Genomic DNA, 21,042 nt, shown 5'->3' with positions numbered 1-21,042 from the left:
ATATAACTGCAGCAAAGTTATTGACACCCCACCCCAAAGCCCGAATATCAATCCGATTGAGAATTTGTGGGCCTTACTAAAGAAAAAAGTCGCCAAACGGAGCTCTAAGACGAAAAACGAGCTAATTCGTTGCATACACGAGGAGTGGCGCAAAATACCAGATTACTACGACATAAATGAATTAATATTGTCGATGTCGCGACGCCTCAGAGGTGTAATGGAAGCTAATGGTGGACATACCAAATATTAGCCAATTCCAAACCGATCTGAGAGAGATACAGATCTCATATTGATTAATGTTTGCATTTTGCAAAGAATTAATGGACAGTCAATATTTGCTGTTTTTTTTTGTTTGGAATTATTTTGTACGTTTTTGTTGCTATTCTTATTATTTTTGTTATTGATTATCTTTAAGAATATATGAAACTAAAGTAATGTAAGAAAACAATTCTGAGAAAAAGTGCCTTTCCTAATAAAATGTGATGTTAAAGTTGAATTTGAACGACTTTTTTTGTTTTGCAAACAATTAATGGACATACTGTATGTATGTACATATGTGTGTATGTAAATCGTTGTGTATACTTGAAGTAATGTTAAGTTGAGACAGCAGAATAGTCGGGACAAGTATATACATACATATATATGTAGGCATGTATGTGTATGTGATTATGGAAAATATTCCATTTCACTTGAGCTTACGAAATCTGAATAAATTCACAAGATGTACATATGTACATACATATGTATATGGGCTCAGTAATGTGTTGAGGCTCTTATTGCTCCAACAGCTTGGGGCAATTTGGACCCACTTGTGTGTGTGTGTGGGGGGGGGGGGGGCAAAGTGCCACTGACAAAAAAGAGAAAAAACAGCCAAGAGCTAATTTGCAATCTAGTCGAGAAATGTAAATCAAAACTCGACCGAGCTGCTTACTAATTAGATTAAGATTCTGCCTGCGCAGGAGGCAAAAACCTAAAACAGTTCGCAGTTAGCAAAAAGCGTCCCTGTCCCAAGGAGGCATGCAACTGCAACAGGACAAGGATGCATTGCTGTTGACAATTTTTGCCGTTGCTTTTTTGTTGCCGCATGCAAATTTTGACTGAGCGCCAAGAGGCAAGATTGCTCGTCGTACTGTGGATGGAACTGGTCTCGAGTTTGTTGTCATTGCAATGTCGTGTTGTTGCTGCTACTGGTGGTGGTGGTGCTGCTGCTGCGCTTAATTATTTCCTTGGCCAGCAATCAACAATCAGCATAATTCTGACACGCCCACTTGGGGGGTGGGCTCGCGCGTTGTGCTGAGTAAAGTTTCAAACAGCGATTCCGCATCCAAAAAGTTTAACGCTAACTCTTCTTGGCAAAACACCCTAGTTGGAGTTGGAGCCTTACGACCGGCAATCGACTTATTTTCATTCCTTGACATTCGTGGTCGTTGATGTGTGTGTAACGGGCAGAATGAATCATCGCAAACCCCACAAAATATATATATTTTTGATCAGGGCTACGAACTTAGTCGATATAGTTCGTCTGTCCATTCGTCCGTCCGTCCGTCCGTCTGTCCGTATGAACGCCGAGATCTCAGAAGATATAAGAGCTAGAGAGCTGAAATTTTGTGTGCATACTCGTGTATACCATACGCAGTTTATCATATTTATTCGATAACTCATCTGATAACTTTTTTATCGTGAATAATCGAAAAATTGATTTTGTTTTTTTCAGCCTCATTTGTATACTGTTAGACATGGATATTACAGACTTAATGTGTATATACATATGATGAATACAAACATTTTGTAATGTACAGATTTTCGATACCAAGGCCCCTTCGACCCCAATTTGTAAAAACGCATTTCAAATACTAGAGACTTGTGCTTTAGAATTTACATAAATTTTGACGTTATGATTACGTTTCCACTAGTCATGTTATCAATGCAATATTTTGTTCACTTAAAGCATTTTATGTTTGCTCTCTCTGAAAAACATAATGCGTACCGTTACTTCTCTCAACACGCAGAAAAAGCGGTCTGAGTTTTGCCAATAACCTCTCAGAATACTTTAGTCCTCCATTGTATATGCATACATACATACATATATACAAATGTATATATATACTTTCTTAGGCATTCGACGCCTTCTTTTGATTGATATACATACAGGCAGGAACGGAGTGGGGATGCGGCATAACATTTACTCTAAGTGTTCTCTGTGCTTAAATTTCGATTTCGATTAGAAAAACGTGCGTAATTTATGGGAAGGACCCAACATTTTGGCTCAGCTGTTGTGATAGTTGTCTGTAAAGAACCCTTTGCCCAAATACATATGCAAGCGTGGGTGTGTAGCTGTATTGCATTGCTTTTTAAATCGACCTTCAACTATAGATCTCACTTAAGCCCACTCACATAGGCCATGTGCAAGCTAGCAATAAAATTTAAATATTTTGCATATAAATCAAATCGATGGGAAATTTCGGTAAAAAGCCAAGTGCCCCGACCCAATGCTCACATGAATCGTATCCAAGCGTCCCAATGGCAACATACCCAACAACCACCCACTCACACACTCATCTCCACACAAACTCGAAACTCGGTAGCTGTGACTACCTCTGACATTGGATTGCCTCTGTCGTGCCACATACGTGCAACTGTCACTTTCCACTTACCGTACGAGCCACAGTCAAAGCGTCGCTGCTCAAAGGACCCGTTTCCGTGTTGTCAACCTGAGTGGAAAGGAAGTTAAAGGCCGAGATATGGAGAGAAACAGAAAATAAGAGGGAGCCAGTGTGAGAGGTTTAGCTAAGTGTTTTCTAGGTTGTTGCAGTTGATTTGAAGTTCGTGCTGGTTAACTGACATAAATTGTAAGGACTTGAGCACTTCAGCTAAAATATCGCTCAAGCACGAAAATTTCTACTCTTCGAATTTAGATGTCGAGTGAATAATGGCAGTTCCGAAGCAGGTAAGAATTCTGAAGTCGGGCGTTACCTAAATTAAATTTAACAAGTTGTAAAGAAGTAATTTTCAGCTGGTGCAGACTCAGTCTGCCCACAGGTCCTCTTACAAGAAAATTTGTATCTGCAAGACACGGGGCAAGAAGCGGGGAAGTGGAGTTTAGATCGGAAGAAGGCGGGAGAATAAAATAAAGCAACTCACTCGTTTTCTTTTATCCGTGTATTTAAATGCTTCTTTGCTCTTTATATTTTCTTATTTCATTATACATTTAGTCAGCTTATCCACTTCTAGTGCACTTATTTTCTCGTTATATTATGTAACGCATTGTAACTCACTTTATACGTCTCCTCTTTCAATAACGCTCTTTCACTAACTAAAAATCTTCGATTCTCGCTTGGGCCACTTGCCCTCATCTCGGTGTCGACAACGCAACTCTCCGCAGCGCGAGCTCTCTCCATGCGGGAGATTTTCCACGCCTCCAATGGCCGTAGATATATCGGCTATAGCCGATCAGCTTTCAACTAATATAATGTTTGGTATATCGGTAAATGCTTGGCATCTTCTTCATTCCGTTTTTCTTCATTTATTCTCGCTCATTGTATTGAGCTTGCTACAATATATACACTCAAAACGTTTTTCGCATACCACGCACTCATTCAATTTTTCGTTAATTATCGTTTTTCACGAAAGTGAAATGAGTATAGTTTTGTGCAATGTCCGTCTGTCCGTATGAACGCAGTATATTTCGGCGCTATTGAAGCTAGAGACTTGAAATTTGGAACACATACTCGTGTATATATCCGATTTATAAAGTGTTAACCTAGGGACGTGGCAAATTGGAAAATGCATTTTCTGATATACCAGAAATCATATTAGTTGATGAGCTAGAAAGCTGAAATTTTGAATGTAGATCCGCGTCGACCATCCAAGATCACGAGGTATGGCGGACACCCATTGGGAGCGTGGCAGATCGGATAAAACTGCATTTCCAAGAGTTTTAAATGAAACAAGTAAGAAAACTCTTCAAGCTGATACTCTTACCATTTTTCACTTCTTTTATGCTCACATACAGACATATGCATCCACACTGACGCTTAAGCACACGCTCTGCCAAGTGCACAGTAAACTTTCACAACTTGATCATAATATCGTATGTATGTACAATCCAAAGCACAAGTCTCTAGTACTTGAAATACGCCTTTTCCAAAAATGATGGTGAAGGGGTGGATATAAGAGTGGGGGGTAAACTAGAATAAAAACTTAAAGAATATAAAATACACATAGGTCTACATTTAAAATTTGAAAGGTCTAGCTCTAAAGGTGTGGGAGATATAATCAAATACCTAGCTTTCTATAAGGTTTTTTTTCGATAATAAAATATCGGGATTAGTTATTGATTTTTAGTGTTATGTGCGAGATATAACCGGACCTAGGAAAAAAATTTCAATCCTCTAGCTCTTATATCTTCTGAGATCGACGCGTTCATACATACGGACGGACGAACAGACGGGCGGACAGGGCCAAATCGACTCAGCTCGTCGCCCTGATCAAGAATCTATATACTTTGTGGGCTCTACCACGCCTCCTTCTGCTTATTACATACTTTTAACAAAACCATACCCTGATTTCCTATTTTTATATATATTAAGACGTAGATGTAGGATTGAGTAGGTGTGGATGTAGTTCAGAAGAAGATATAGGGTTGAGTAGATTTTGATGTAGCTAAAGAAGTTGATGTTGGGTTGACTAAAAGTAGATCTAGCTGCAGAAGAAGATGTAAGGTTAAGTAAATGTGGATGTAGTAGCTACAGAAGAAGATGTAATTGCATAAGTACATGTAGATGTAGCTACGGAAGTAGAAATAGTATTGAGTAGATATAGATGTAGTTGCAGAAAAATATGTTGGGTTGAGTAGAAGTAGATCTAGTTGCAGAAGTCGATGTAAGGTTGAGTAGATGAGCTGTAACTACGGAAGAAGAAGTATGATTTAGTAGATATGGATTTATTTGCAGAAGATGTAGTTGAGTAGATATGGATTTATTTGCAGTAGATGTAGTTGCAGAAGTAGATATAGAGTTTAGTTGATGTGGGGTTGGGTAGAAGTAGATGGTAGTGATCTTGGGTAGTCGATCTACAAACCAACTTGCAGCTTTCTATCTCTTCAACTAACATGATTTCTGGCATATCGGAAAATGCATTTTCCGATTTACCACCCCCTAGAGAGTGGATCCGGAAAATTTGAACACTTTATAAATCGGAGATATACACGAGTATATATTCCAAATTTCAAGTCTCTAGTTATAATAGCGACCAACTAGACTCCGTTCATACGGACAGACGGACGGACAGCAAGATGATCATTGCACAAAACCATTATACTCATTTCACTTTCGTGAATGAGTATAAATATTTAAAGTCTCTAGCTTTTATATCTTTTGAGATCGACACATTCAAACATACCAGCCAGACAGACAGACGGACTGAATCAAATCAACTCAGCTCGTCGCCATGATCAGGATTATATATATTTTGTGGGGTATGCCACACCTCCTTCTGCCTGTTTCATTTCAACAAAATCATTATACCTTAATTTCCCATTTTCAATGGGTTCGCGGTATAATGATAAACATCAATCCGCGCTCTGGATTCGAGTCCGAGACTGCCAGTCTAGCCAGTCTTAACTTCACTTTTTGAAATTGTAATGGCTAAACTGAAATAGATTCACTGATGCAGCGCCATCTAGCAAAACTAAACTAAACTAACTGTTAATTCACTATCCATGTATTTAAAAATATAAATGAAACAGAACATTCATTTTATTATATATATAAAAATTTTAAAACTATTAAAACAAGTGAGAATTCTCTAGTCGAGACTGCTCGATTATACATACATACACATGCATCCACACGCAGGTCGTCACTCTGACCGGTGTGTAGGACTGCATGACTGCTTACCGACCAAAAAATCCTCCTTTTCTGGGGCTCGAATCCACCTTGGAACCAGGAGTTATCCCGTATTAACCTTCAAGTTGGAGCCCCATAGTGTGCTTTAAGTGAGCGTTGCCCGCTGTGTGCCTGCGTCCAGGTCATACTTCTTCCGCCGAAGAACCTTTTCGGCTTTTAAGGAATCTTGCTTGTTAATACTTTAAAATAATAGCTTTAATCGCAAACAATCGAGCTTTAAAAAAGTAAGAAAGCTCTAGTCAAGACTGCTCGACTACGAGATCCCCTGAGCTCACCAAGCAACTGATATTTCAATAATAATTCGCACACACACAAACATACACGCATACACACATACGCACACACACATGCATACAAACAAACACAAGCTTGGTTGGCGCTGCAGTGTTAATAATTTTTTTGAGAATTTATTTGTTGAATAATTAACTTTCTAGACGTACGATCTTAATGAAACTTTAAGAATGTGTGTATGTTCCGAAGCACAAGTCTCTACTATGAGGGTAAGGGAGTGGATATAGGGGTGGGTGGTAAATTTTAACAAAAATCGAAAATGAATCTTAATGTATATTTAAAATTTGGAGACTCTAGCTTTAAAGATGTGGGCGAAATAATTTTATAACTGATCTTCGATAAGGTTTTTTATCGATAAAAATATCGGAATCGCACTATATACGGACATTTAAAAAAAATCGAAGTCTCTAGCTCTTATATCTTCTGAGACCGACGCGTTCATACATACGGACAGACAGGGCCAAATCGACTCAGCTCGTCGCCTTGAGCAAGAATATATATATATACTTTCACAACACTCAATGGTTTAACAAAAACTTAATAGAACAACTTCAAACATCAAATGTTATTTAAACCAATACATAGTAGAGACCGTAATAATTCCTATCCCTTTAAAATTTTTTTAAAAATTATGTTTGGTCTTTGAATAACGACAGTTTGAAAATCGGCTACCAAAAATTGTAAGCTGAAGGCAAGTGCTTTTCGAACAGCTTTAACAGCTGTTAGATTTAACCGAGGACTGTTATTCAACATTTTGGGTACAGTACCTTGAAGCTTGGAGTTTTATCAAGATGTTAACATAAAACAAGTAAGAAGTCTCTAGTGGAGACTGCTCCTAGTCGATACCCTGAACCCTTCAAGCTGATATTCTTATCATTCTGCAGCTTTTTTATGCACGCACACATACATATATATGCATCCAACCTCACGCGACCGCGCTCTGCTAATCGCGCAATAAGCAGCGGCTGCACTTGGGCTGCGCTGCAGTGTGGGCAATATTATGAGAATTTATTTGTTGAATAACTTCTTTTGTAGACATACAATCTGAAATTTTCAGAGCGTAATTAAATGGTCAAAATGTGTGTACATTCTAAAGCACAAGTCTCTAGTACTTGAAATGGGTTTTTACAAATTGGGGGCGAAGGGGGCATGGTATCCAAAATCTGTTGATTACAAAATGTTTGTATTCATCATGTGTATATGCACAGTAAATCTAACGTCTCGACGTTTAATAGTATCCCAATGAGGCTCAACAAACAAAATCAAATTTTCGATTATTCTCGATAAAAAAGTTTATCGAAAAAATAAAGCAAACTCGTACTGCGTATGGTATACACGAGTATGCATGCCAAATTTCAGCTCTCTAGTTTTTGTATCTTCTGAGATCTCGGCGTTTATACGGACAGACGGACGGACGGACAGACGGACAGGGCTATATCGACTCAGCTCGTCGTGCTGATCAAGAATATATATACTTTGTGGGGTCTGCCACGCTCCTTCTGCCTAATTAATGAAACTTTCAGAGCGTGATTATATGACAAAAATGTGTGTGTTATTGGGGCGAAGGGGGCGTGGATACCAATCCAAAATCTGTAAATTACAAGATGTTTGTATTCATCATATGTATTTATGTATCTATATATATATATATATTGCACTGCCAATGGGATCGTGGTCGATGAGGCCATCAAATCGAATCGATTCGAATCGGAATGAAAATCAAAATCAGAACTGAAATCGAAATTGAATAACGATTGTCATTCATTACAGAAGAGAAGCGAATATTCAGATGTGTCACAATATCGTTATCGGTATTGCAGTTATACGTATATCCTTTACATACACACACACGTATGTATGTTTGTACGTGCATAAAATTGACATCAATCTCGTTTTCATTTCCATTTTGTGTACGAATGGCCCTTGCAACCATCGACTGCCCAAATGTCAAAAATTAAAATTTATTTTCAGCCAATTTTTATTTAAAGCTCGCGCAGCAGCTGAAGTTGAAGCTGGCCAAACGCAAATTGGTGACCCGGCGGCAGAGGCGGAGGCAGAGTCGGGTTCACAAGCCGAGGCAGCAGGCAAACATTCAGCGAGTCGAACAGGATCGAAGATATGCGCAGTTGTTGTTGTCACATTTATGCTTACTTAATGGCAGCGACAATCGAACTATGGATTGTCTTACCCTTGGCCAGCAGCGCGCTGCCACTGGCCTTCCATTCTCAATGCGGAATAATAAAAACAATAACGATGAACATCAACAACAACAACAATAATCACAGTCACAGAAACGATAACAAGAGCAACGTATGGCCGAACCTTCGATTTCCTCTTTACCCACTAGGTCTGCCCTCCTGGCCATGTCCGCCTTCCCTTGCCATTCCTCTGTCCACTGTGGGGCAGCACATTTTCCGCATCATGCTGCTCGCCAACTCTTTTGGTCATTTTGCTGAAGCATATTGAAAAATTGTTGTTGTAGGAAAACGCCATTTGGCTATTGTTTGTCATAGTTGGGTTGCAGCCACTGCCCAGCTATTCCCGCTGAATTTTCGGTCCACCCTATTCGACAGCCCAGCCCAGCTTGGCTGTCTCGTCTGTTTGCCCACTGCAGTGGATTTTCAATAAATGACTTACATCGCGAGCTAACTGTTGTCCATGCTCATGTGGCAATGGGCGATTGAGAATCAAGGGATGGGTGGGGAGGGGGAAGGGGGGGGGGTCATATTGGAAGAGTGGGATAGAAGCATTTGCAAATACCGCTCTTCCAATCCAATATCCAATGGCACATGCACATCCATTTGAGCGTTCCCGGTATCGTTCGATTGCGCCGGCATTTTGTTTGTGCTTTTAACGAGCACGGCTGCGTATAGGACGCGAAAATCGCTTTTAAAAATAATAACAATGTTGTTTGGACATTCGACTGTCTCTCGCTTCACGATTACCAGCAATACTGATGATCATAATAAAGCCTGACTAGATACTGATGATGGCCCAACGGAGAAATACGATGATGACGATGGCTAAAGTTGAGCAGTTAAATGTGCAGCAGAGCTGAAACGAGCTTAACTGCAATTGTACTAAAGGAAAGATAAGTCGAAACATTTTAATGCGAGATGTACACAAATATGCAATATAAATAATCTTCAGTTTTCAAGTTACTCGTATTCTTTATTACAATGTTTCTGTTCAATTGAATCGGAAATATCAAATGGAGATCGTTCAGAGAAGTATCGCATAAATCAAACAAGTAGTAATACTCCCGTCGAGACTTCTCGACTAGCAGATCCCCTGAATCCTGTCTAAAGCTGATACTCCCATCTAGGGACACGATATCGAATGCAAAGTATCGATCATGTACTCATAAGAAGCATCAAAAGAAAAGCATCGTACTTATAAAAATATCAAATCAAAAGCATCGATGTTGCAAGGTATCGGATGAAATGTTTATTAAATCTAGGATTTCTTTCATTTTTTTTTTTAATAAAAAGTTACAAGTAAATTTTCAATATTACATAGTACAATGAAGTTATGTTAAGTTATATATTCCATTCCTCCTCTGCACAATCGCCTAAAAAAATAAGTTTGTCAAGCCTTTTGGGTGACAATCGGCTGCGAGTTTTGGTTATGGTACTTCCAGCTTTGGAGAAAAGGCGCTCAGAGGGCACGGACGTCGCGGGAATTCCCAAATATTTTTGAGCTAAGTTGTATAGTTTGGGATAAACTACTTTCATATCAGCCCATTGTTTTAAAGAGTCGATGGAAAGTGGTAAAACATGGGTAGATAGGTAGCGACCTACTTCGTCATCGTTTATTGTAGATCTTGTTTTTTTGGTCTGCTTCCCTGCATGCGTCCACTTCTTATAATCACTCCAAAGATTGTTTGCTGAATCTATGGAAGTATCACTCTCATTCTCACTGGAGAGAGAATTAGAAATTATGCATGTTTGAGGTGTTTCCTGATGATTTAAGAGTTTTGAAGCAAATTTTGCACTTCATCTCGTCGTTGCGTATTCTGGTGAAATACTGCCAAACACTGCTGTGGCTTGGTGGCATTCTTTTAAAGAAATATATTTAAATAAACTGCATAGAGTAATTGCTTTATTACTTACTTTAAATATAAATCAAATTGACTTCGATAATAATTCACTGTTTTAACCTTTTTTAATGATTCAACTCAAACTCAGTCTCAAATTTTGCGCAAATTGGCTGGCGAGCTTGACTTGATCCCGCGTATTTTTCTTTACTCGATATGGCTCTAGAGATACTCGATAAGTAAAAATATCGAAACCAAAACATCGAGTAAAAAGTATCGGTATCATCGCCCCAATGTATCCGATACCGAAAATATCGATACTTTTTTCGTGTCCCTACTCACATCATTCTGCGATCTATTCTGCACACATACAAAAACACATGTATACATACGCATGCATCGACACTTTCCAATCTCCTACATTTCATATCTTGATGCCATTTTTTGATTGCTATGGACACTGTCAACACGTAAAGGCAGATAAAATTATAATTCGACACTTTTCTAAAAGGAGATATTAATATTCGATTTTGCTGACAGTACTATGAGGAATGTCAAATTGAAGAATGTCATATAATAAGATTATTAAGCGTCCTCGAATTGAGTATACGGAATATGTTAATTGTATGTGCAAGGTACATACATACATATTCTATATGTACATAGTTTCTGAGTTCCATAGGGTTCTAAGGCTGACGTCAGAGTGGCCGCGAGAGCCGATACGATAATATTGAGCGACAATATGCTAGAAAGCTGTACATGCAGATTTACATGTAATCGCTTAAAATGCAAGCGAAGCGAGAAGAGAGCCAAGTAAGGCAAAGAAAGCATTTCTGAAACGTGTGATTTCGTTGCGTGCTGAGCTAAAATAACCGTTGATTAGAAGCTGAAATATATTCTTTTTGGCAATTAAAGCTAAGTTTCTCACTTTCACTCTGTCATGCCATCGTTTTGCAGATCGCTGCGATTGTGACCGCTTATAGCATCGCCTTGCTTCTCGCGGCCACTCTGACGTCAGCCTAAGACTTCCTCTACAAGAAACAATAATGTTTAATGCAAAGCAAATGGAAATTCGAATAGCCTTTTTCGATGATGCAATATTACAGGGTATAAGTGCTGCGAACACTTTTTGTACAGAATCAAATGTTATTGTTCTGCCTCTCTTTCTCTCATCTCTGTTCTTGCTTCGTCCGTCACGCTCTGTCGCTTTTCGCCAGCTTCAGTGTTCAGATACTTTTTTTGTTGGCTAATGAAAACATTTGGTCGGCAAATGGAGTACGAGTAGTTATTAAAATATTTTGCCATGTGTGCCGGCCCGTGACATTTACAGACATTACAGACACAAGCAGCCAACACACTTATACACACACAAACACACGCACACACACACACACAGATACATCGCAGTTGAGAACGATGAAATAAATGGCATATTTGTAGGTTTGTTGCAAAATGCCTATCTTTGTCTGATGAAATTTGGGCGCACACTGAGCTTGGGTTTCCGGCTGGGCGTCATGTCCTGCCCAGCCATGCCTTGCCCTGTCGTGTACAGTCAGTTGTGTACACTGCACAACTGGGTTTGGGTGCTCATGTTGTGTGTTTGCTTTAAAGTGCAGCCTATTTACCTGACCGTCCGTGTGTGTATTAGTAAGCCCGCATAAATGACGCACTGTATGTGTTCGAGTCAGTCCGTTAGAATGAATGCCCCGGGCAGCACTCCCTACCCCCGAAAGTGCTGGTGGCTCTGTTTGCTTTCATCTTCTCCGTCCCGCTTCGCTTCACTTTAATTTCAGCCCAGTTCAGTTGTGCAGAGTCTCTTTTGTGGACTTTATAGCGATTTTGATCAACGTATTTAATGTGAGCATTTGTTTGTCATTTACAGTTATTGCAGCATAAGGACACAAACAGCAACACACACACACCATGCACACATCGGCTATGTATACCCTGTAGAGGCTATTAATTGCGTTGTGCTCGGCCTTAAGGCGACACGGAACAGGTATAACACACTTAAACCAATCTACGTAGATATCCGTAAGTGGAGGGCTCTCACAGATTGACTGACTGCCATTGATTGATCAATGCTTCAAAGACATATGTATTTACTTCTGCTTTCAGTTATCTCAGCCTGAGGCCTTCTTGATTTCTAGGAGTAGTTAACTAAAGCCTTCCGACACATACACTTCGTCAATCAGAGTGCCCAGTCATGAAATACCGCTTCATCAGTTATTCAATTAATCATAATTGGTAAACTTTCACTCCATTTCCTATATCTAACTCTCTCCCTCTTTTTATCTGTTTCAATCTCTCTGTCAGTCATTTTAATTATTTCATTTCAATAAAATTAGTTTTTCTTATAGAACAGGAGTATCCCAAATATACTACATACTCGTATGCGAACATTACCCATTTACATTATAAACAAGTAAGAAAGCTCTAGTCGAGACTGCTCGACTACGAGATCCCCTGAACCCAACAAGCAACTGATTTTTCAATAATAATTAGCAAACACACACACACACGCATACATACAAATACACGCACACACACACGCATACAAACAAACACACCACACTCATACACATACAAACAAACACACGCATACACACACACTCACATACACAGGCGATTGCGCTTGGGTTGCTCTGCAGTGTTGGCAATATTATGAGAACTTATTTGTTGAATGATTTAATTCTTAGACGTACGATCGTAATGAAATTTTCAGAACGTAATCATAATGTTTAAATGTATGTGTATACTCTAGTATTTGATATACGACTTTTGAAAAGATGAGGGTGATGGGGGTGGATTTAGGAGTGGGGAATAAATTTTAATAAAAACAGAAATTGTATAAAATGCAAATTAATATACATTTTAAATTTGAAGACTCTAGCTTGAAAGATGTAGGAGATATAATTTTTTAAGTGATCTTCGATAAGGTTTTTTATCGATATGCGCGGACATTTAAAAAAAAAAGTTGAAGTCTCTAGCTCTTATATCTTCTGAGATCGACGCGTTCTTACATACGGACGGACGGACAGGGCCAAATCAACTCAGCTTGTCGCCCTGATCAAGTATTTATATACTTTGTGGGGTCTGCCACGCCTCCTTCTGCCTGTTACATACATTTCAACAAAACCATTATATCCTGATTTCCCATTTTCAATGGGTTCAGGGTATAAAAAGCTTGATTTTAAAACAAATTAAGGCGCGCGCGCACCTTTATGTGACCTATCCAAAAGAGCTTTGCGAGCAGCTGATCTGATTTTAAGGCTGGCAACACTATTTCGTTAAGCTTTTACTTAAAGCTGTTCAGTTGTCGAGAATATTTAGTTGTGAATAGAACAACTGCGCACAAAATATAAAAAATAAAGCGTCAATCAAGGTAAGAAATTTTCCTAAAATTGCGAATGTAAAATAAATTTATTAATTCATTATAGTTATCCTGGATAATCAATTTGCAGTCAATATGGGTGAAGATAGCAACGTGGTCTATAGCTTTTCTGAAGGACTTGCTTTGATTGAAATCTGTGGCTCTTTCAGACACAACGGCGTAGTCTATCTATGGGCTGTTTGGGAGGGTGAGGATATGCCACAGGCGGTGCCAATTCACGTTTTGGGTGACATATACCCCATGAAGGTGATTGAATACTTCGAACGCATTACAAATTTCCCTGAAATGTAATTTGTTTATAAAATAATGTTAATAAACATTTATTCAGCTGCTAATAGCTGGTGAAAGATTAAAGAAAAGAAAACCTAAAATATTCTCTGTCTTTAATAATTCCCTTTCTTTTTTATTATTTTTAATTTTGAAGTTTGGTGCAGCTTTGATTTATTCATTACATTATTTGCATTCATTCATAAAGCATTGTTTCTATATTTTCGCGCTTCACTCTTCACTCTTTTCATACGTTTGCTAGTGTGAGTGTATGCATAATTGCTCTCACTTAGTATTGTTGTTGTATTTGCCTCTCTCGAACTGTAACTTCGTGCTGTGCAAGTATATTCTCTCGCTGTTTACTTTAGTTCCTCTCCTTAACGGCATTTTGCTGTTGGACTCGCTCCCTCAACATATTTATATTTCTCTTTGATTTTACTTTTCGGTTTCATATGGCAAATTGTGTTTGAACCCAGTTGCCAATATGAGTTGCTGCAGAAAATCTTGCACTTTCAGGCAGGCAGTTTATTTTGAATTCACTAAACCGCCGTACTGGTAAAAGGAAGAGACTTAAACTCAAACGGATCTTGACTTGATCCCTTATGCATATTATAAACCCACTACATATCTGTTAATTATGTATCCTAGATTAGAGTTAATGTAGCTTTTAGTATATAAATAAGTACAAAAATTCAGTTTAGATTGAATTCCCAAAAAAGGTATTATTTTGCACAAGTGCAATTCGTTAATATCTGGTTGTGCGGAAATATGATGCATACCAAGTGTGCAGGTCCTACTGGGCGTGATTATGACAAGATCATATCTACAGCTAAAATTGGTTGTGGGGGCGTACGCTGGTCTTGTCTAATTTGCTTGGAAAAACAGATCAACATTTTTAGAATTTATGAAGAAGATTTCGAAGCAGTTATCAGTTGGATTCGCTTGCTCGCTCTTTCCTCACTTTTTGCAGCTGTATTGCCATCGACTTTGAATTCATATCACAACACATCAACCGGTGTCGGATCCTGTTGACGCTATCAAAAAACTGAATATTACACAATCTTCTGCTCAGTTATCCCTGATTCACCAAAGCGTACGTGGCTTAAATTCTAAACTTAAAAGTGTATTCTCGTATAGTACAATATGAAACTGAAACATGGTTAAGTAATAATATTCACAATAGTAATTTTACTATTTATAAACTTGACCTTTTGATGCGTAAAGAGGGTGCGATGTTAAGTCCAGTATCCTCTGAGAATTGCTTACTTATTCGCCCATTCATGATTCGGGTGATTGGGTGATTTTGATACTCCTAACATTTCTTGGTCCTCAACTTGTAATGCAAATTACAATTATTCCGACAATTGTTAACTATCTTTTGATGCAGTGTTTAATCTGTCTATGTTTCAGATTAACTCTATTTCGAATCATCTTGTGTTCATTAATCATGATTCTGTCATTAATGCCGTGAGATCAACTCATTTCTGCTTACCAGAGTATATATGTATGTACATACATCACCCCACCATAGAGGTTTAATTATATTCTGAACCCATTGAAAATGGGAAATCAGGGTATAATGGTTTTTCTGAAAAGGTATGTAACGGGCAGAAGAAATCATCGCAGAACCCATAAAGTATATATATCTTGATCAGGACGACGAGTTGAGTCGATATAGCCCTGTCCGTCTGTCCGTCCGTCCGTCCGTCCGTCTGTATGAGTGCGTAGATCTCAGAAGATACAAAAGCTAGAGAGCTGAAATTTGGAATGCATACTCGTGCATTCCCTTACGCAGTACGAGTTTGCTTTATTTTTTTGATAAACCATCCGATAAATTTTTATCGTGAATAATCGAAAAATTGATTGTGTTTTTTTCAGACTCATTTGAATAGTTTTAGACTTGGAGATTACAGACTTACTGTGTATATATATATGATGAATATCAACATTTTGTTATTTACACATTTTGGATACCACGCCCCTTTCGCCCTAATTCTTAAAAAATGTATTTCAAGTACTAGAGACTTGTGCTTTGTAATGTACATACATTTAAACATTTTGATTATGTTCTAAAAAAAAAAACAAGTTAGAAAACTCTAGTCGAGACTGCTCGACTAGGTGATACCCTGAACCCTCCAATCTGATATTCTACTCACTCTACACTTCTTTTAGGCACACGTACATATGTACATACGCACGTACTCGAACGCGCTCTGTTAACTGCACAGTAAGCAGCGACTGCGCTTGGTCTGCGCTGCAGTGTGGGCAATATAATACGAGTTTATTTGTTGAATAATTTAGTTTCTAGACGTACGATCTCAATGAAACTTTCAGAACGTAAACACAATGTTAAAATGTATGTGAATACCGAAGCACACGTCTCTTGTATTTGAAATACGCCTTCTAAAAGAGTGAGGGTGAGGGGCTGAGGCTGGAAGCTCTAGCTCTAAAGGTGTAGAAGATATAATTAAACAAGTAAGAAAGCTCTAGTCGAGACTGCTCGACTACGAGATCCCCTGAACCCTACAAGCAACTGATATTTCAATAATAATTAGCACACACACACACTCACATATACAGGCGATTGCGCTTGGGTTGCGCTGCAGTGTTGGCAATATTAGGAGAACTTATTTGTTGAATAATTTAATTTCTAGACCTGCGATCGTAATGAAACTTTTAAATTTTAAATTTGGAATCTCTAGCTTGAAAGATGTACGAGATATAATTTTTTAGTGATCTTCGATAAGGATTTTTATCGATAAAAAAGTATCGGAATGAGTTATCGTCTTTTAGTGATAAACTCGATATGCGCGCTGTATTTACGGACATTAAAAAAAAAAAAGTTTAAGTCTCTAGCTCTTACATACGGACGGACGGACGGACGGACAGACAGACGGACAGGGCTAAATCGACTCAGCTCGTCGCCCTGATCAAGAATATTTATACTTTGTGGGGTCTGCCACGCCTCCTTCTGCCTGTTACATACATTTTAACAAAACCATTATACCCTGATTTCCCATTTTCAATGGGTTCAGGGTATAATAACAGGCTTTCGATAATGTTTTTAATCGATAATAAAATATCGGGAGTTGTTATCGATTTATAGTGATAAACTCGATATGCGCGTTATATACACGGATCTAGGAAAAAAAATTTCAAGTCTCTAGCTCTTATATCTTCTGAGATCGACGCGCGCATACATACGGACAGAATGACACAACTAATGGTTCCCATTTTCAATGGGTTGAGGGTATAAACAGGGCATTCAATAGTTCATCCATCGTCTGTACGACTGAATGCTCAGAGTTTTTATATTTTATATTAAAAGCTTTTGTTCGATTTATCGTTTTAATAACAATAAAGTGTGCTTTTGTCTTTATACCCTGAACCCATTGAAAATGGGAAATCAGGGTATAATGGTTTTGTTGAAATGTATGTAACAGGCAGAAGGAGGCGTGGCAGACCCCACAAAGTATATATATTCTTGATCAGGGCGACGAGCTGAGTCGATTTAGCCCTGTCCGTCTGTCCGTCCGTCCGTCCGTATGTTTGAACGCGTCGATTTCAGAAGATATAAGAGCTAGAGACTTCAACTTTGTTTTTAAATGTCCGTATATATCGGGCGCATATCGAGTTTATCACTTAAAAAACGATAACTCATTCCGATACTTTTTTATCGATAAAAACTTTATCGAAAGTCAGTTAAAAAATTATATCTCCTACATCTTTCAAGCTAGAGTCTCCAAATTTAAAATGTATATAAAGATGAATTTTATACAATTTCGGCTTATGTTGAAATTTACCCCCACCCCTAAATCCACCCCTTCACCCTCATCTTTGTAAAAGTCGTATATCAATAACTACAGACTTGTGCTTCCGTGTACACATACATTTAAACATTATGATTACGTTCTGAAAGTTTCATTACGATCGTACGTCTAGAAATTAAATTATTCAACAAATAAGTTCTCATAATATTGCCACACTGTAGCGCAACCCAAGCGCAATCGCCTATATATGTGAGTGTGTGTGTATGCGTGTGTTTGTTTGTATGTGTATGTGTATGCATGTGTGTGTGAGTGTGTTTGTTTGTATGCGTGTGTGTGTGTGTGTTGCTAATTATTATTGAAATATCAGTTGCTTGTGGGGTTCAGGGGATCTCGTAGTCGAGCAGTCTCGACTAGAGCTTTCTTTCTTGTTATACCCTGAACCCATTGAAAATGGGAGAAAATCTCAGACGATATAAGAGCTAGAGACTTCAACTTTTTTTTTAAATGTCCGTATATATCGCGCGCATATCGAGTTTATAACTAAAAAACGATAACTCATTCCGATATTTTTTTATCGATAAAAACCCTTATCGAAAGTCAGTTAAAAAATTATATCTCCTACATCATTATAGCTAGAGTGTCCAAATTTTAAATATATATTAACACGTATTTTATACAATTTCGGTTTTTGTTAAAATTTACCCCCCGCCCCTATATCCACCCCCTCACCCTCATCTTTGTAAAAGCCGTATATCAAATACTAGAGACTTGTGCTTCGGTATACACATACATTTAAACATCATGATTACGTTCTAAAAGTTTAATTAAGATCGCACGTCTAGAAATTAAATTATTCAACAAATAAGTTCTCATAATATTGCCAACAGTGCAGCGCAGCCCAATCGCCTGTATATGCGTGTGTGTGTGGGTATGCGTGTGTTTATTTGTATGTGTATGGTTGTGCGTGTATTTGTTTGTATGCGTGTGTGTGTGCTGACTATTATTGAAATATCATTTGCTTGTAGGGTTCAGGGGATCTCGTAGTCGAGCAGTCTCGACTAGAGCTTTCTTACTTGTTTTGTTTTGAATTTTATAAAATTATTGATATAACGAAAAGGATAAGCAACATTGGCTTTGAGCTCGAATGTAATTGCCAGAGCACTAGAAATTTTCTTAATTATTTTTACTGTCAGTTTTCCCAACTCAAACATTTCTATTTAAGTAAACGTATGCCCTGGCATTGACATTGTTGTACTTTCATTTAATTTGAGACTGTCTGCGATTGCAATTAATACATTCAAAGCCACCTGGGATAAAGTGCTTGTTCACTCTGATATGCAATTCATATTTAATCGGAAAGCCAACGCAAAAGCTCTCGAATATGCTTGACTTATGAGCGCATACATTTTTAATAGCTGGTTTGCCAATTGTTAGCACATTTGTGAGCAATTTAGATTAAGTAAAAGATTTTCTCAGAGATGTGTTGGACAGTGTGCTCGACCAGCATATACCCTGTTGGCTTGCGTATAATACGTTCCAGGTTACTTGACAAAGACATCTACAGTGCCTTTTTCTTCCAAAAGAATCACACCTTTTTTTGTTTCATTCATAATCTGAAATTCATCGCAGTAAAGTCAATTACTAAACGTGTAGTCTCTGACTTTTTGTGGTCCTCAAAACTTTCCTTAAAATGATTAGCTAATACTTAGCAGTTCTAAAATTGATGATGCCAGCTTTGCTGAGAGTATATGCTCTTTAAGCATGAGCAAAGTATTAATCGCGGCTTTTCGACCACGTTGAGTTCAAGTTGGCTTTCGAGCGATTTGCGCGCGATAAAAGTCGTGCGTGAACGTGACAATCGACACGTTGCTTCGCGTCAGATTCACTAAAGTCGCGAGCAAACAAAGCCAATGCGGAATGCGTGGGCGTAGCAAGTGGAGTAAGTGGAGCAAGTGGAGCAAATGAAGCAAGTGGAGCGCCGCCTACCCTTATGATGCTTTTTGCTTTCCACTTGTTTACCATTCACAAAAGGTGGGCGGGCATTTACTCTCTCTTAAAGCTGCCAGCTCTTTCGGTCCCTTGCACAGGCCTTGACTTTCCCAAGCACGAAAGCGTCGGCCAGATTTATTTCTTCACCGCTCGAGTTACGAGCTTCAGCTTATGAAATATTTAGTCACTGCCCAAGTATTGGTTGAGCTAAACAAAGCGCCTATCAGCTGACCCAGCCGGGCTAAAAAGCTGTACACGTGCTCCGATATTATGGCTCCCGATTTAGCCGCCAGATTCCGAATCCAACAATTTACACTCAATTGTAATTTCCGTGCCGTGTCGCCGGCTTTTGCGTTGCCGATGTCATTTCCATTGCTACGAGGCCGTCTGCATCCGCTTGTCACTGTGTTGGGCGGCCCTCAACTGCTCCACTGCTCCACCGACCCACTATCCCGCTCTGCCCCCACACCGCCCACACTCCTCGCCTCGCCGGCACGTACGAAGCGAACGGCGCTCGCAAATGGGAAATGCGCAGAAATTTGTTCAGCCATTTGTTGTTAGTTCTTGGCGATTGTTAGTTGTTCGTTGCTCGTTGTTCGTTATTCCTCGTAGGCTGCTTACATGTTGTTCTTTTATTTTAAAATATCAATGTAAAACGTGACAGTAGGCAGCTGAAATTCCTGGAGGAGCACGCTTTAAAACATATTTCAGTGAAGCCCTAAAATAGGCCTGTTGGCTGGGCCAATGCTTGAAGTCCAAAGTCCAAAGTCCAGAAGTCTGGAGCCTGAGCTCTCTGTCCATCTGCATCTAGAATATTTAATACTATATAATAATTACCATGCTTCGTCGAGCTTAACTTGGGTAGTCTCTAAAGATAAAGATATATTTAAGATATTTATACATATATGAACATATATAGGGAATTATAGTTGAGTCTACGATAGAGACTCAATTGTTGAGTTTAAGATACAATATACTGAAAGTAAAAATCATATCTACAGTAAGTTCATGTAAATGTAAATGATACAACTACTTATGTATATTCCTGAAACCAGTTTGGGAAATGGACAGGGAAAACAAATCTAGGATATTATAAATTTCAATTATTTGATATTAGTTCTCAATTACTGGTCTTCGCATTGAGAAAAACTAACTCTCTCAACAAACCCGAATGCAAATGTGAATTTATGGACTGTAGATAATGTACTTAATCTACAGACTCACGTGACAGTTCTTTACAGTTAAATTGAATAGGCGATGCCAGCTATTTTCAGGATTTAACATATTTTAGTTACTCACATCCAGTCCTTGGCATATCGTTGGGCTAGAGCACCGCCTTCTGTTCCCTTCTGCTCTACTTCCAAATGCTGGGGATAAATAAATGTGTTT

At 38.6% G+C, this 21,042-nt stretch overlaps 1 long non-coding RNA gene across 1 annotated transcript in view; it reads right to left on the bottom strand.

Annotated features, from left to right (window-relative positions):
- The window catches only part of LOC149090818 (uncharacterized), a 128,119-nt gene that overhangs the window by 96,190 nt on the left and 10,887 nt on the right, over positions 1-21,042 (bottom strand). The gene's annotated exons all lie outside the window — the stretch shown is intronic.

Source organism: Drosophila navojoa, chromosome X (genome assembly GCF_054131105.1).
Source record: "Drosophila navojoa isolate 15081-1374.11 chromosome X, UAZ_NAV_1.0, whole genome shotgun sequence".
Taxonomy (NCBI): Eukaryota; Metazoa; Arthropoda; class Insecta; order Diptera; family Drosophilidae; genus Drosophila; species Drosophila navojoa.
Note: the sequence above shows the minus strand (reverse complement) of the source record. Positions and strands in the feature narration are given on the sequence as shown.